We start from the raw sequence: 17,324 nt of genomic DNA, 5'->3' as shown, positions 1-17,324 counted from the left end.
ATGTGTATATTTGTCTTTATGTTGTTTAAAAAAAGTATCTGCAGTGAAGAAGTCTTTGGTTTTACAGAATTCTCTCTTGCAATCTCAAGCATGGTTTTGATTATCAACACCATCTTTTCCAACTATTGAACATTTCTCTTTGTTTCCAGCTTTCACAGTCCAATCACCAGTAATTATTAATACATTTTAATTGCATGTTTGATCAATTTTGTACTGAAGAAGTTGGTAGAATTCTTCAACTTCATTATCACTGGATTTAGTGGTTGGTACACAAATTTGAATACTAGTGGTATTAACTGGTCTTCCTTATAGGCATATGGATAGTATCCTATCACAGCATTATACTTCAAGCTATATCTTGAAATATTCTTTTTGATGGTGAATATTACACCATTCCTCTTCAATTTGTCATTCCTGGCATATTCAAATTGGCCAGTACTAGTTAGCTCCTAATGGCTAGGATATTGATGTTTATGCATTCCATTTCATTTTGGACAATTTCTAATTGTAGATCTTGCTTTTTAATTATGGGTCCCGCTCCATGAAGAGGGGTTGCCAGGAGTGTTACATACAGGAAATGCTCTCTGTTTAATGATTTTGTTTGGTATCCTATATTGATTGTGTCCTTATTCTATAGTTTTCAAAATATGAAGAAAAAATCACAACTGTAAGTGAAATTATTGTTCACATTTAAGTGGGTATATTGCATTAGGCAAATCTGCTGCACAAGACCTTTTTAAAGTGTTGAAGAGCAAAGATGTCAGCTTGAGGACTAAGGTGTGCCTGATCCAAGCCATGGTATTTTCAATAACCTCATATGCATGCGAAAGCTGGACAGTGAATAAGGAAGATCGGAGAAGAATTGATGCTTTTGAGTTATGGTATTGGAAGAGAATATTGAAAGTGCCATGGGCTGCCAAAAGAACCAATAGATCTGTTTTGGAAGAAGTGCAGCCAGAGTGCTCCTTGGAGATCAAGATGGCCAAACTTTGTCTTTCATACTTCGGACGTATTGTCAAGAGGGACCAATTGCTGGAGAAGGATATCATGTTTGGTAAGGTGGAGGGTCAGAGAATAAGAGGAAGACTCCCAACGAGATGGATTAGCCAAGTGGCAGCATCGATGGACTCAAGCGTGGCAACAGTAGTGAGGTTGGCCCAGGATTGGGCAGTGTTTCATTCTGCTGTGCATAAGGTTGCTATGGGTTGGTACCGACTCAATAGCACCTAACAACAACAGCAACAACATTGCCCCCAAATCTGGTAACTCTACATTCTTACCATGAAGACCAAAACTTTATTCTCATGCCTTAGTTTCCTAGTGTAGCCATAACAAAACAAGATAAAGTGAATGGTTTTGAAGAACAGAAACGTATTTTCTCACGTTCTGGAGTCCAAAATCTAAAGTCAGGGAGTCAGCAGGGCTCTGCTCTTATTTTCCTGTGGGATCTAGTCAAAGCTCTGTTCCTATTAATTTCCATTTTTGTGATTTCTAGATGGATCCTCACAGGCTGTCTCCCCGCTGTGTGTGTTTGTTTCTGTGTCTGCTGTCCCTTTTCACAAGGCACCCTCAGAAGGGATCAAATTAGGACCTACCCTGCTCTTATATGACCTCCTTTAATTGAACTGATAATAAATAAAACCCCAGCTCCAAAATAAGTCATATTCACAGGTACAGGGATTAAGAATTTAACATATTTTTTAGAATGACCCAATTCAAAAAGTAATTTCTCTGAAATCTCGTTCCTTTTTCTGGTTACATTCTGCTTGGGAGTTAAGGTATTTCCTTTCTGTCTAAAATGCTGTCTTCTACAGTCTAAGTGGTCGGTACCAATTCCTTGCTACTTGTTGTTGTTAAGTGCTGTTGAGTCGATTCTGACCCACAGTGACCCTGTATAGGGTTTCTGAGGACCAGCTGATGACCTTGAACTGCCAACCTTGAAGTTCAAATGGCATTACAGTCTGACGCAGTAACCCATAGCACCACACCAGGACTCCCCTTACTACTTAGGACACAACAAATACTTAATGAATGAATGTACTTAGGACTAGTGGAAAAGAGTTTTTTCTATAATATCTCTTTCCCTTTAGGATTATATTCAGAATATGACAGGGCCTTTGAGTCTGATAAACAAGTAGGTATAGTGGAAACTAAACCCTATTCTGTGGAAGGCAGTCCACTTTTATACTACTGACACTCTCTATATTTAATTACCTTTTGTTTTTCCCTTAGCAATTAGTAAAGTGCCAGTCTGTCTCAGATGTGCTAAGTAGAACCAAGAGATGTTTTTGTCTACACTTGAGCCAAAGTGTTAAATGAACAGCAGCGCATTTAGGGTGGGGGCTGGGGAAAGAGTGGAGATGGAAAGTAATTAATATTTATTGAGCAACCATTTTTACTTTTTTAGACATGCTCTCATTTTATCCTCATGGAAATGCTACAAAGTATATTCTAGGTAAAAGATCAGGTTTATCTAGGCTAGGTAACTTGCTCAAATTCTAAACTTAGTGCATGGAAGAACTTAAATCTAAAACTAAATCTTTTCTGCACTGGAAAATGGTGGGGAGTTCTGAGCCTTTGAAGATGGAGCCGCTGGGAGGAGCAAATGAGGCTGAGGAGGCTGAAGGGCAGGCCAAGTCTCTGTAGACAACTGACCACTTGTTGGCAGTAGTGACAAAGCTGCAGGAAGGTCCTGGGACACTTGTTCCCGAGGCTTGACGACAGAGAGCTGGATGGGGTTCAAGCCCAGCCCCCATAGCTCACAGCCTTGGGGGGAACCTTGCCATTACTCTTCCTCCCTCTTAGATGATCTAATCAGTGGAGCCAAAAATAGGGCCCACAGTTCAAAAGTTATCAAGTACAGAGGAAAAAAAAATGTCATCCTCCAACACTCCCCCCATTTCTCTGCCTCACAAGCCAGCAGCAACTGTTGAAAATTTTTTCAAAAAATGCTTATGTATTGTAGCAATATATATACAACACAACATTTGCAATAACAACCACTTTTACATGTGCTGTCCAGCCTCACCATGCATGTTGCCCAGCCATCTCCACCATCCATTCCCACAGCTTTTTCCCCTCCCTTCCCTCCCACCCCGGTAACCATCACTGAACATAATGAAGTCCTTGGCCTGACTACTGGCAATAGTGGTCACAGACAATATCTGTCCCTTTGAAGACAAATTGTAGAGTGTAAAGCAGTTTTAAATGTAAGAATTTTTCAATTCTCAAAAATCAAAACAAACAAACAAAAAAACCAACTAAATCTTTTTATATAACTGCATGCTGTCTGTGATGGTTAGAAGCATCATGGGAGGAGGAGGCGTAATAATCAAAGCCAGAGGACTAATTAGGAAAGTTACCCTCTAAGATAGGGTCAGAGTTTTGGTGAGAAACACTGGACCTCAAGGTCGTTTGAACCACAAGGTCAGCGGTTCAAACTCACCAGTCACTCCTCAGAAATCCTACCTACACAAGGTCATTATGATTCAGAATTAATGGATAAAAGAAGAGACTCTGAAACTTGATTTTGAACATAGAGAAAATAAAGAAAATGAAAGAATGAGAATGTAAATGAGCTGAACAGAAAATTACAAAGGACAGATTAAGAAGACAAAAGTCAAGTATTATAATGAAATGTGCAGATATCTGGAGTTAGAAAAACAACAGGGAAAAACATGCTCATCATTTCTCAAGCTAAAAGAATGGAAGAAAAATTCAAGTGTTGACTTGCAATATTGACTGATGCAGATAGCATGTAAAGAAGATGAAAGGAACACACAGTCAATGTACTAAAAAGGTATAGTAGATGATCAACCATTTTAAGAGGTAGCATATGATTAAGAATCAATGGTACTTAAGGAAGAAATGCAAATCATACTGAAGGCGTTAGTGAAAGACCAGAATTGATGAAATACAAATTAAAATCATTCAACAAGCAAATGAAGCACTGGAGACACTCACTCATCTATGTCAAGAAATTCAGAAGAGCTGACTAACTGATCGGAAGAGATCCATATTTGTGCGCATTTCAAAGAAAGTTGACCCAGTGGAATTCAGAAACAATCAAACAGTATCATTAATATTGTATGCAAGTAAAATTTTTCAGAGGGGAATTAAAAACTGGCTACAACAGTACATTAACAGGGAATTGTCAGAAATTCAAGCCAGATTCAGAAAAGGATGTGGAACAACGGTTACCACTGATGATGTCACATGGACCTTGGCTGAAAGCAGGGAATCCAAAAAGGTGTTTACTTGTGCTTTATTGCATATGCAAAGTCTTTTGACTGTGGATCATGACAAGCAATGGATAACATTATGAAAATGGGTATTCCAGAATACCTAGTTATTCTTAGGAGAAACTGTTCATAAACTAAGAGACAATGGTTAGAACAGAAAAAGGAGATACTAAGTGGTGAAAATCAGGAAAGCTGTGTACCAGGGTTGTATCCTTTCATCACATTTATTCAACATATATGGTGAGAAAATCATCTGAAAACTTAGATTATAAGAAAAATATGGTTTGAGGATGGTAGGAAAACTCATTAATAACCTGTGGTATGCAGCTGATACAACCTTGCTTGCTGAAAGCAAAAAGAATTTAAAACATTTACTGATGAAGGTTAAAGATTACAACCTTCAGTATGAATTGCACCTCAATGTTAAGAAAGCAAAAATCCTCACAACTGGACCAATAAATAAAATCCTGATAAATGGATAAAATGTTGAAGTTGTCAAATATTTTATTTTGCTCAGATCAACCATCAATACTCATGGAAGCAGCAGTGAAAAATCAAGCTTTTGCTTGCAATTGCAATTGACAATTTTGCTGCATAAGATTTCTTGAAAATGTTTAACTGTGAAGACACAAGTTTGAGGGCTAAGGTATGTCTGACCCGAGCCATACTATTTTCACTTGCCTCATATGCATGTGAAAGTTGGACAACAAATAAGGAAGACCATAGAAGGATTGATGATTTTCAGTTTCCTTGTTGGAGAAGAATATTAAAAGTGACAAGGGCTGCCTGAAAAACAATCAAATTTTGTATTGGGAGAAGTACAGCCAGAATGTTCCAAAGAAGCCAAGATGACAAGACTTGGTCTCTCCTATTCTAAGGAGGGACTAGTCTCTGGAAAAGGGCATTACTCGTGTTAAAGTAGTTTGTTGTTTTTGCAAGGTACTTTTGAGTCAGTACCGACTCATAGAGACCCTTTGCACAGCAGAATGAAACATGGCCTTGTGCTGTGCCAACCTCAAACTCTTTGCTATGTTTGAGCTCATTGCTGTTGCCACTGTGCCAATTCAAAAGAGGGTCTTTCTCTTTTTCTCTAACCCTCCACTTTACCAGCTATCCTTCTCTAGGGACTGGTCCCTCCTGATAATATGTTTGAAGTATGAAAGATGAAGTCTGAGCAACCTGGCTTCCAAGGAACAGTCTGGTTGTACTTTCAAAAGATTGGTTTGTTCTTTTGTCAGTCCATGGTACTTAAAATATTCTCCTCCAACACTATAACTCAAATGTAACAATTTTTCTATGGTCTTCCTTATTCACTGTCCAACCTTCACATGCATCTTAGTCTTCAAACTTACATCTGTGCTCTTGAACACTTTAAAGAGGTCTTGTGCAGCATATTTGCCTAATGCAATACATTGTTCGATTTCTTGATCACTGCTTCCATGAGTGTTGATGGGTGATTCGAGCAAAATGAAGTCTTTGATAACTTCATTTTTTTTTCTATTTAGATGGATTTTATTTATTGGTCCAATGGTGAGAATTTTTGTTTTCTTTTGCACTGAGGTACATCCCATACTGAAGGCTGTAGTCTTTAACCTTCATCAGTAAGTATCTTAAGTCCTCTTTGCTTTCAGCAAGCAATATTGTAGCATTTGCATATTGTAAATTGTTAATAAGTCAACCTCCAATCTTGATGCCATATTTTTCTTCATATAATCCAGATATTCAGATTATTTGCTCAGCATACAGATTAAATTAGTATGGTGAAAGAATACAACCCTGGCACATACATTTTCTAATTTAAATCCAGTCAGTATTCCCTTGTTCTATTCGAACAACTGCACCTTAGTCTATGTACAAGTTCCTCATTAATATAGTTAAGTCTTCCAGGGTACTCATTCTCCACAATGTTGTCCATAGCTTGTCATGATCCATACAAATCAAAAGCCTTTGTATAGTCAATAAAGCACAGGTATTTCTGGTATTCTCTGCTTTCTGTCAAGATCCATCTGATGTCAGCAATGATATCCCTCATTCCATGTCCTCTTCTGAACCGGCTTGAACCTCTGGAAGTTCTCTGACAATGTATGGCTGCAGCCACTTTTAGGTAAAGTGGAGGGTCAGTGAAAAAGAAGAAGATCCTCAAGAAGTTTGATTGGCACAGTGGCAACAGCAATGGACTTAAGTTTAACAACAGTTTTTATGATGCTGCATCACCAGGCAGTGCTTCATTCTGTTTTGTGTAAGATCACTATGAATTGGAGTCTACTCAACAACGACAAAAACAATTACCACCAAGAAGAAGAGCTAGGAGTGGACTATGTCCTTTAGCCTGAGGTCTATGTACTTTGAAGCTCCTAGGTACAGAGGAAGATTCATGCCAATATGCATGGATGTCTCCCAGGAATGTTGGGTCTACAGATGCTGAAAAGAGAATAGGACATTTCTCTGGAGCAAAGCAAGACAGAAAGAAGATCACCAGTCTTCCTTCCTTGTCTGTTTAGTCTGGAAGCCCCACTGAAACTTGTCCACCATGAGTGACGTCTTGTATTGAAAACACTGGTTGCATAGCTCTCAGCATCACAACAACTTGAGATCCACCACAGTATGACAAAATGACAGACAGTTATTGTAGGGCAGATTATAGAGACTGAAAGTAATTTTAAGAATGATATAATTATTAATGTTATTTTGAAAGCATGTTAGTAGATAGAGAAGGATGAGAGTTTCTGAGGGAGTGAGGGTCAACAGAGTCATCAATGTGATAAGAATTTGTTGCTATTGTTAAGTGCCATAAAGTTGGTTCTGACTCATAGCTGCCCTGCATAAGGTTTCCAAGTAGAGGCTGATGGGTTTGAACTAATGACCTTGTGGTTAGCAGTCCAGTGCTTATCCTAGAGTGCCACACTAGGGCTCCACGATGAGAATATATGGGTTGAAATTTTAAGGATAAGGAAAACTTAATCCTGGCAAGGGGTGGGGGCATGGTGATTTCCGGCAGAAGAAATTGCAAGAGGACAATGAATGTGATGCATTTAAGAAAATATAGTAAGATGATCTTAGTCTTTTAAAGAGAAAGATAGAGAATCTAAGTTTGTTTCCTTAAGAGAGGTAGCCTGTTATCATTGGGAGTGGTTATTCAGGAGTCTGGTGTGATATGGAAAGGATATCACATGATGAATGTTGAGTTAGAGACTACCTAGTTGGTTAGAGAACAGGGCAGTCATGTAGACTGTTTTGATTATAAGCAGTTGAAAAAGGCAGAGGCAGAAAGTAGCAATAATGACATGAGCAAATGAAGAACTCAGAAGGCATTTTTAAAGTTGAATTATTTGATAAGAAAAATCTCTAACTGCAGATGCAGCTCTGACTTTGCTGGTTTTGAAATTGCATTTGGAGTAGGAGACAGTATAATTGTAAAAATCCACTCTGCACTGACAAAGAATATACTGAGTGACAGTTGGGACTGTGATCAATTTCAATCTCTACAATTCTGCAATTACAAACTGTTTTCCAAAAGTGTAGGTAGGAAATCTGATTAAAGTACATGCTCTAAAATAGCCAAATGCTTTCTCCAAATGTTTAAAAATCTAAGCAGGTCCTTCATCATAGAACACTTTCTGTTATTAAATATTAATCAGTATAATTTCATTTTGCAGATTCAATACTTAAAATATCAATTTAGTGATGGATCATAGAATTTAAAGCTGGAAGGAACATGAACTACATCTCTGCTTCCATTCCTTCCATATGTAGATAAAGGATACAGAGCTAGGATTCAGAGAGGATATATGAATGATGTCCAGGATCCCAGAGATGGACATGCAAATTAAACTAGACTCTGCATTATGCCAGATTAAAAAAGAAAAAAGAAAATCAAGTCAACAAGAGCTTCAGCTCTAACTGACTTGTTCACTGATGGTATGCATATGGAACTTTTCTGATTTTTGTACTTTGAGAGTTTCCATGGTAATATTTACTTTTCTGGCTTCTAGCTCGAATGAAATCTTCATGCTAAAGTGGTTATTGCTATTAACAATCTGGAAGACTTCTCACTAAAATGGTATAGTAAAATGGCTTGTAAACATGACTAGTAGAATTAAATACGGTGAATGGAATATACCAGAATTTCTTTTGTGCCATGATAGAATTCTTACATAATTATCTAAAATAAATCAGACCCCATACATTTTATAACCTTTCCCTCTTTTTCATCTAATCATTCAAACTGAGCATGTACTTTGTGACTACCAAGTACGATGGTGGGGAAGAGTTATTAAAACACACTGTAATCTCAGGAAATTTACCATTTTGATGATGATTTCATTAACGAATAGAAAAAAATGGCTGTTTGTATTGGATGTTGCTACTGTTCGGTGCCGTCAAGTCAGTACCGACTCATAGTAACCCTATGCACAACAGAATGAAACACTTCCCGGTCCTGGGCCAACCTTACAACTGTTGCCACGCTTGAGCCCATTGATGCTGCCACTTTGCCAATCCATCTCACTGGGGGTTTACCTCTTTTTCTCTGACTCCCCCCACCCCCCAACTTACCAGTCATCTGTCAGTTTGTCATACCGCGGTGGCTTGTTGAGTTGCTGTGATTCTGGAAGCTATACCATGGGTATTTTAAATACCAGCAGGGTCACCCACGGTGGACAGGTTTCAGATTAGCTTACAGATAAAGACAGACTAGGAAGAAGGAGAAATGAACTACTTCTAGGTATTTTGTTGTTGTTGTTCTGTGCCGTGGAGTCAGTTCCGACTCATAGCGACCCTGCACAGGGTTTCCGAGGCTGTAAATCTTTACGGGAGCAGAAAGCCTCATCTTTCTCCTGTGGAACCACTGGTAGTTTCGAACTGCTGGCCTTGCCAGTTCACAGCCCGATTCATAACCACTACACTACCGAGCTAGGTATTTAGTCACTGAAAACCTTATGAATAGCATAGAAACACTGTGTTGGGGGTGGTGGTGGTGGTAGTATGCCGTAGAGTGGGTTCCTACTCTTAGCAACCCTGTGTTGAGGAAGGTGGGGGTAAATAAAATTTCCAATACATCTAAAACTGCTATGTAGGAAATAGAATCTTGAGGTAGATTAATGTAAAGCAATCAACATCTGGTACTCACAGCTATTTCTCCCTTTATCATGGAGGAAGGAGCTAAAAGTAGGTGCATGAAGTCAGGTCAAAGGATTCTGCTGATATTTGACTTGAAGTTAGGAATGGAGTGGTGGAGCTAACTAAACTTTTGCTAACTTCAGATTTTAAGTAACTCTGTCTCTGTACAAAACAAGGAGTGAATGATAGGAAGGATATATTAACCACATGCACATGAGATTATATGGAACCAATGCCTAGAAATTCATTAGTAAATGCTAAGTAATGTATGTTTATGTGAATAATGTCTATTCACTTTTGCATATGTCACAAGGCTTATGCATTCATTACATAATCATGCTATACCAACATATGAGGGGGTTTCAGAAAGTTCATGGAGAAATTCCATTACCTTCAATTCTATATTTCCATGACTTTTTAAAAAAAAACCTTTTCATTGTGAATTGGCTAAAGGTTTACAGAGAAGATCATCAGTTTTACATTTAACAATTGGCTGAAGGTTCAGAGTAGATCATCAGTTTTACATTCAACAATTCATACACGTGTTATCTCATTGTCATTCATGGCAATCCCTACAATGTAACATTACTTATTCTACTTCTTTCCTGTGTTTTCAATTTCCATACTTCCTTCTTTCCTAACCTACTGAACTTTTGCTCTTGTGTAAACGCTGCCCTTTTGATCTCAAATGGTTGACCATGCTAAGATGTGAGGACTTCACTAGTGTTATTGGTCTCCTTATAGACCTATCAATTGTTTGGCTGAAAATTAAGCCATAGGGATGGGTTTAGTTCCACACATGAAGGGTGACTAAGGGTATTTTAGTCTCAGGGGATCCACTGTTCTCTATCAGATCAGTAAGCCTGGTCTTTTAATTTTTTATGATTTTAGTTTTGTTCTCAATTTTTCCACTCTATCCAGGACCTTTTAATGTGATCCCTTTTAGACCAGTTAATGGAGGTTGTTGGGCACCATCTAGTACTTCTGGTCTTAGAGTTGTGAAGACTGGTGTTCACATGGTTACTATTGGACTCATTCTTTGTATGTGTCTTTTATTTTTATCACTCTTCTTTCTTTCAGAAAAAAAGAAAGTGTTTCTTTCTTTTTTTCTTGTAATTGGTTGCAACCAATTGTTGCAATTTAGATGATCTCTCTAAGTGAGCTTTAAGTGGTCAATTGCTACTCACCAAAGTAGAATGTAGACCATTGTCTCTGTGGACTATGTTATGCTAATTGACCATGGTGTCCCTTGAAACTATGGCCCTGTGACCCCAGGCTCAACTACTCATTCTCTCAAGGTGTGTAGTTATATTTCGGAAGTTTTTGAAGTACCCTTGTATGTATTGAGCACCTGCTCTGTGATGAGCACTAATCTTGATGTTTTTAAGTGCCATCGAGTTGATTACAACTCATAGCAACCCTGTATAGAGTTTCTATGAAGTGGCTAGTAGGTTTAGACTGCCAACCTTGTGGTTAATAGTTCAGTGCTTATCCTACAGAGGCACACCAGGACTCCTACACTAATCTTGTTAAGAGCCGTCGAGTCAGTTCTGACCCATTGCGACCCTGTATAGGGTTTCCGAGGAACAGCTGCTGAGCTTGAACCTCTGACCTTGCAGTACAAACAGCTTTGCAGTCTGGTGCATTAACCCATAGCACCACACCAGGATGGGAAATACATTTGAAATAAAACAAATTATTTTATTGGTGTGGCACTACAGCATAAGCAATGTCTGCATTGTTGGCAGACCATACCCACTAGCTGCTCCTCGGAAACTTTATAGGGTAGCTATGAGTCAAAACTGACTCGATGGCACTTAACAAGAACAAGATTAATGCTCAGCACAGAGAAAATGTTCAGTACATACAAGGGAACTTCAAAAACTTCTTATACGTAACTAAACAGCTTGAGGGAATGAGTTGGAACCAAGTCAACAGCACTCAACAATAACAAAAGATGAAACAGGTTATTTCAAGTAACCTGTATCATATTGATAAAAATAAAGTCAAGTAATATGGCAGAAGTCTACGGAAAGTGTGGGGCACTTCAGTTAGGGGAGCATCTAAAGAGACAGCACTTCACACTTTAATGATGAGACAGAGCTTCCAGGCAAAGATAGGTAAATGAATCTATCTGCAAGTGGAGGATCCAGGAAGTGGGCAGGTTCTGAGTCAAGGGGGAAAAGTTCAACATACTTGAAAAATGGAAAGAAATACACTATCAAACATATCTGAAAACATACAAGCAGCAAAAGACAAACTAGATTACTGGGATCCTCTAAAAATTAGACAATTATGTGCATCAAAAGATTTCATCAAAAGAATAAAAAGAGTACTCACAAACTGGGAATAAATTTTTGACAATGACTTATTAAACAAAGCACTAATCTCTAAAATTTATAGAAAACATCAATACCTCAACAAGAAAAAGACAAATAATCCAATTAAAAAATGGACAGGGGACACTTCACCAAAGAAGGTATCCAGTGAGCCAAAAAGCACTTGGCTGAACAAACACCTCACTAAAGAAGACATTCAGGTAGCCAACAAACATCAAGAAAAGTTCAAAATCATTAGCTGTTAGAGAGAAGCAAATCAAAACAACAACAATGATGTATTATCTTAACCCAGCATTAATAGCAAAGTTAAAAAAAAAAAAAAAAAGCAACAACAAAGCTAGCTAGTATGTGGAGAGACTAGAAATTTTATACACTGCTGATGGGACTGTAAAATGATGCAACCACTGTGGAAAATAGTATGGCGCTGTCTGAAAAAGTTGGAAATAGAAATGACTCAGCAAATATGACTCAGAAACTCCTCTACTTAGTATATATCCTAGAGAAATAAGAGTCAAGACATTATTAGATGTATAATGAACACATCCATGTTCATTATTTACAATAGCAAAAAGATGGAGACAACTTAAATGCCTAGCAATGGAATAGTGGATAAACAACATTGATATCTACACAAAGTGGAGTGCTATGTAACATCGAAAAATAATGATGACTTTGTAAAATACCAAATAGCATGGATGAACGTGGAGGACATTTTGCTGAGTTAAATTAATCAATTACAAAAGGACACACATTATATGAGAAAAGGTTATCACACTAAAAAAAAAAGGGGGTGTGTGTGTAATTCACTTCCTAGAGGGTAGACACATATTAACTTGGTTGATGGTGGAGGTAAAGTACAACAAAAGAAAGTTTTGCAGAGAATGATGAAGACAGAAAAAGACATGGGATAGAATACAAGAGATAAAGAGAACCGAGATAAATATTGTTATATACAAAATCTTTCACACCGTACGATCAAAAGGACCACATTTACCCAAGGAAACAATTCAGAAGGGTAAAGAAGGAGGAATGGAAACAAGAAACATAGGGAGGAAGAGGGATAGATAGTGTTACATTGAGTTGAAATGAATTATATGATGGTAGTGTAGTGGTTATGAGTCAGGCTGCCAACCTCAAGGTCAGCAGTTCAAAACTACTAGCTGTTCCATGGGAGAAAGATGAGGCTTTCTGCTCCCGTAAAGATTTATAAGCTCGGAAACCCTGTGCAGGGTCACTCTGATTCAGAACCGACTCTACAGTACTTATCACCCAACCAACCAACATAAGATTTATTCAATGTAAAACTGATGTTTTGCTCTGTAAACCTCCACTCAATATAAAGTGTTAAAAAAGTAAAACAAAGTAAATGAGACAAAGTCTTCCCATTCTCCCTTCTAAGGAATGTTCTGCTGTATGTACTTCCATAAAGACTGATTTATTCATTCTTTTGGCAGTCCAAGGTATATGGTATATTCATATAAGAACTCACTAAATTCTTGAACCAAGAATTGAGCAGATGAACGTGTATTTATATCTGATCATTTTTTGCCCTACAATTAAATCAGGACTATTTCTGAATTCAATTGCACCCCCAACTGGCTATGTGGCCTTGGACAAGTTGTTCAACTGCTCTAAGTTTCTCTTTTCTCATTTATAAAAAGGAGAGGAGGAGGAGGATGGTGGTGATAATGATAATCCCCACAGTGTTTAGGGGAGATCAAATGAGATAGATATGTTAAAACTCATGATAAATAATAATAGTTATCATGACAGTAATAATAAAAAGTCTTTCTTTCCCCACATGGAGATGCGAAATGATCATTTTGAGCTTGGAAACCCTGTGAAGCAGTTTGACTCTGACCTAAAGGGTCACTAAGTTGGAATAAATTCTGTGGCAGTAGGTTTGGTTTGACTGTGGGAGCTGAGGCATCGTTTGCACTCACCTTCCTGGGGTGTAGAGGCCAGAGAGAATGCCTGAATCCACACAGACATATGACTGAGAGAGGGAAAGAGAAAGCAGGCTTCTATAGCATCATTTGACCTTGGACTAAGCCATGACTCTTCAGTCACATCATCTGATAAACCATCTTGTCCCTGATGAGCTGCGAATATTTCAATTCCCAATGAAACAGAGAATGGCACATTCATGTCTCTTGGTTTTCTAGGACTGTTTGCTTGGGGTGAAGGAAGACAGAAGGAAGACAGCTGAGTTCTCCTATCTGCTTCTGCCTTTAATTGGTGTATTTTGAGAAACTGAGAGTGGAAAGGCAATAAGTGTCTTATTGTTACTATGAAAATAGTTTTGACCTCATAGATACCCTGAAAAAGTCTCAGGAATCCCCACAGAACTGTTGTTCTAGATCCTGCTGTCGAGTTTGGAAAGGAAATCTGCTGAGGGGCTTTAAGACAAAAGTGGTGACATAAGTTGACATATATTTAAAAGACTGCTGAGGAAGAATTGAGGGGAGGGAGTCATAGGAGGAGAATCAGGAGGCTCAATAGATGGATTACCATAGTCCAGGGCATGAAGGACAGAGGTATAATGGAATAAGGCATATGTGGGCATGATAGAATGTAAGACATTTCAGAGGGGAAGCCAGACGTTCCTGTTTCTTCTCATTTGTATTCTACTTCCTCTTTCCATCTCCTATTTCTTCATTCACATTCTATGTAACGAGGAGACTAGGGTATAGGAAGGTATGGTGAACTGCATGGTGATCCTCCCAAAATATGACCACCTTGAGTCAGTCAATGTAATTTGAAAATAAAACTTATTTGAAAAATAAAAATCAGATGCAATTAAAGTAAGGGTAATTGAGATGAGATTTTTCTGGACCAATCAGCACCTATTGCCTTTACTTTGACTCCAACCACTGGAGATGTCACGTGCCGTGCATCAGAGTGGAAGTACGCGCCATAGCACTTTCAGTGGCTGGTTTTGGGGAAACAGACCATCACACTTTTCTTCCAAGGTTCCTCTGGTTTGACTTAAACATCTAACCTTTTGGTTAGTAGCCAAGGATGTTAACTGTTCGCACCACTCAGGCACTAGTATGTGTCCTGAATCCAGGGTCACGTGTCCTTCGGAAAGATAAAGAAAAGAAGAGACAGAGAAGAAGGTGATGCAAAGATGAAGACATAAATTAGAATGATGGATCTACAAGTTAAGGAATGCCAAAGGTTTCTGGGATAAAAAATAGCTGCAGTGAAGACTCTATAGAAAATAAAGCCATTTAGTATACCAGACTATTGATCAGGTGATATTTTACTTCCCTGTGAACAAATGCATAGTATATCTAACCCACAAGAATCATACTACCTTCAACATACAATGTGATCTGTCACTTCCGGTATGAAAGGCAGTGGAGTACCCTAGTAAAACAGGGCCTTTGCAGTCAGAAGGAGACAGCAACAAGTTCTAATTCTATAATTGTTTGACAAGTAACTTAAGGAACCTCTCTGAGCTGCAGTTTCCATACCTATAAAACACATATTTCTAATCAGTAAGGTTGTTATAAGAGCATGGTGCAGTACTTAGTGTATAAGTCATTTAGTGTATGTTTGGTTCCATTATTTTCAGGGAGTTTAGGTTTTAATGGCAAGGCAAAGATTAGAACTGAAATATTTGGAAGACAATCAAGATAATATATAATTAAATGTAGACCCGCCCTAGGAAAGTTTGTTTGAGGGATGCCTTAGTAAGAGTTCCCCAAAGAAAGGATATGTTTCAAGAGGACCTCAGTAGATAAATTAGAAATTGATTAGACAGTATTCCAAAGAGTCAAGTGAATGGGTTGTGTTGTTAAGTGCCATCAAGTCAGTTCTGACCCAAAGCAACCCTGTGTAAGGTTTCCTAGGAGCAACTGGTGGAACCACCAACCTTGCAGTTCAAACTGACTTTGCAGTTCAGCGCTTTAACCCACAGCACCACATGAGGACTCCACCTTAGAGGTAATATGGTGAATAATAATCCATAAGATTCCCAAGTCTTGTTCAGTACACAGAAAATAGCGTCTGTTGTTATAATTGCCATTTCTCTTGGTGAGACTATCTGAGTCTGGCAGTGTGCCAGGAGTAAATAGAAAGAGCAAATGCATAGTCCTGGGTTCGCAGCCTTGCCTAGTTCCTTCAGAGAAGCCTTAGAGCATCCTGACCCCAGAGCATCAGTGTTGCTCTTCTGTCAGGCCAGCCAGAGACGTCGTGTTTGAAACCTGAAGCTCAGGAACTATGGGACTACCCTTCAGTCTGGATTGCTTAGCACCGTGGAGCCGGCCTAAGCAAATACTCTTTGTAGTCAGCTGTAGGAGGATCCCAAATCTTGAGGAAATCTGCTCAAATGGTGGCATTTGGAGAGTATTCTACAGTTCCTGCTCAAGGGCAGCAGAAACAAGAAAACTTACACGTGTGCAGAAAATTGCAGCAGTCAATTGCAAGGTCGGTGAGAAGGAAGGCACAAGGACGTTATTTATCACACTGTAATGTAGCTCTTGGGAGTTCAGGTGTGGCGCTGTGGGTTAATGCGCCAGACTGCAAAGCCGTTTGAACTGCAAGGTCTGCGGTTCAAGGTCACCAGCTGCTCCTCAGAAACCCTAAACAGGGTCGCTATGGGTTGGAACCGACTCTACAGCACTTAACAACGACAACAACAATGTAGGCCCTGAGGTGTATTCAAAGCTCTGCATTTCCTGACTAGATTTTAAATTGAGTGACCTTTTCTCAGTTTTCTGCTGGTTTTTCTTTTTTTTTTTTTCGTTTTTCTGCTCAATTTCTACTAACTTGCAATCAGCTGCCTACCTATACCCAAACCACTTCCATAGAGCCAATTCTGACTCATAATGACCCCCCAGGGCAGAATAGAACTGCCCTCACAGGTTTTCTGAGGCTATAAGTCTTTATAGATGTAGACTTCAAAGTCTTTCTCCCGTGGAGCAGCTAATGGGTTCGAACACCTGATCTTTCAGTTAGCAGTCCAATGCTTAACCCACTGTGCTACCAGGGCTTCTTGGAGTCAGTTGCAGGTATATATAAAACCTTGCTTTAACTACCTCATTTTCTCTCTCCTTTGAATTTCTTAATACCCTGTCTTAAAGCTGTTGGTTACTTTTCTCACTCAGGTACTTGAAGGTAAGCAATGTATCTCACACTAGCCTGCCCTGCACAGTATTTCTATGTACACATGTTTGAACTAATGTATACTTGTGCTCTTTCCATAGCAGTCAAGAAGTTCTGGACTGAGTGCTCCCTTTCTCATTTATGGTCATTAGAAATTTCAGCTAGACCTATTTTAATTACTGTCATATCAATATAGACAATACTTTGCTAATCCATAAACTTGGAAGAGCAATGTTTGATGTAGAAACTCTGAACAATCTGTAATGACAAAGCTGAATGAGAGTTTTACAGCAGCTGTGTGCCAGGAGCCAGTATACCATCACAGCCTCACATTTAATGGCTGAGTGACTGTAGGCAAGTCATTTATTTTCTCCCATTTCTAGATGAACACACAAGGCACAGGTAGATTAACGTTTGCCTAATAGATTTACTGCAAGGGTCAAATGAAGAAATATTTGTGGAAATGCTCTCAATATATGAAGTTCTATATGAGTTGGTGTGATGATAACATTGC

The sequence above is a fragment of the Chrysochloris asiatica genome, unplaced genomic scaffold (assembly GCF_000296735.1).
Source record: "Chrysochloris asiatica unplaced genomic scaffold, ChrAsi1.0 scaffold00072, whole genome shotgun sequence".
Classification (NCBI taxonomy): Eukaryota; Metazoa; Chordata; class Mammalia; order Afrosoricida; family Chrysochloridae; genus Chrysochloris; species Chrysochloris asiatica.
This window is presented reverse-complemented; position numbering follows the sequence as displayed.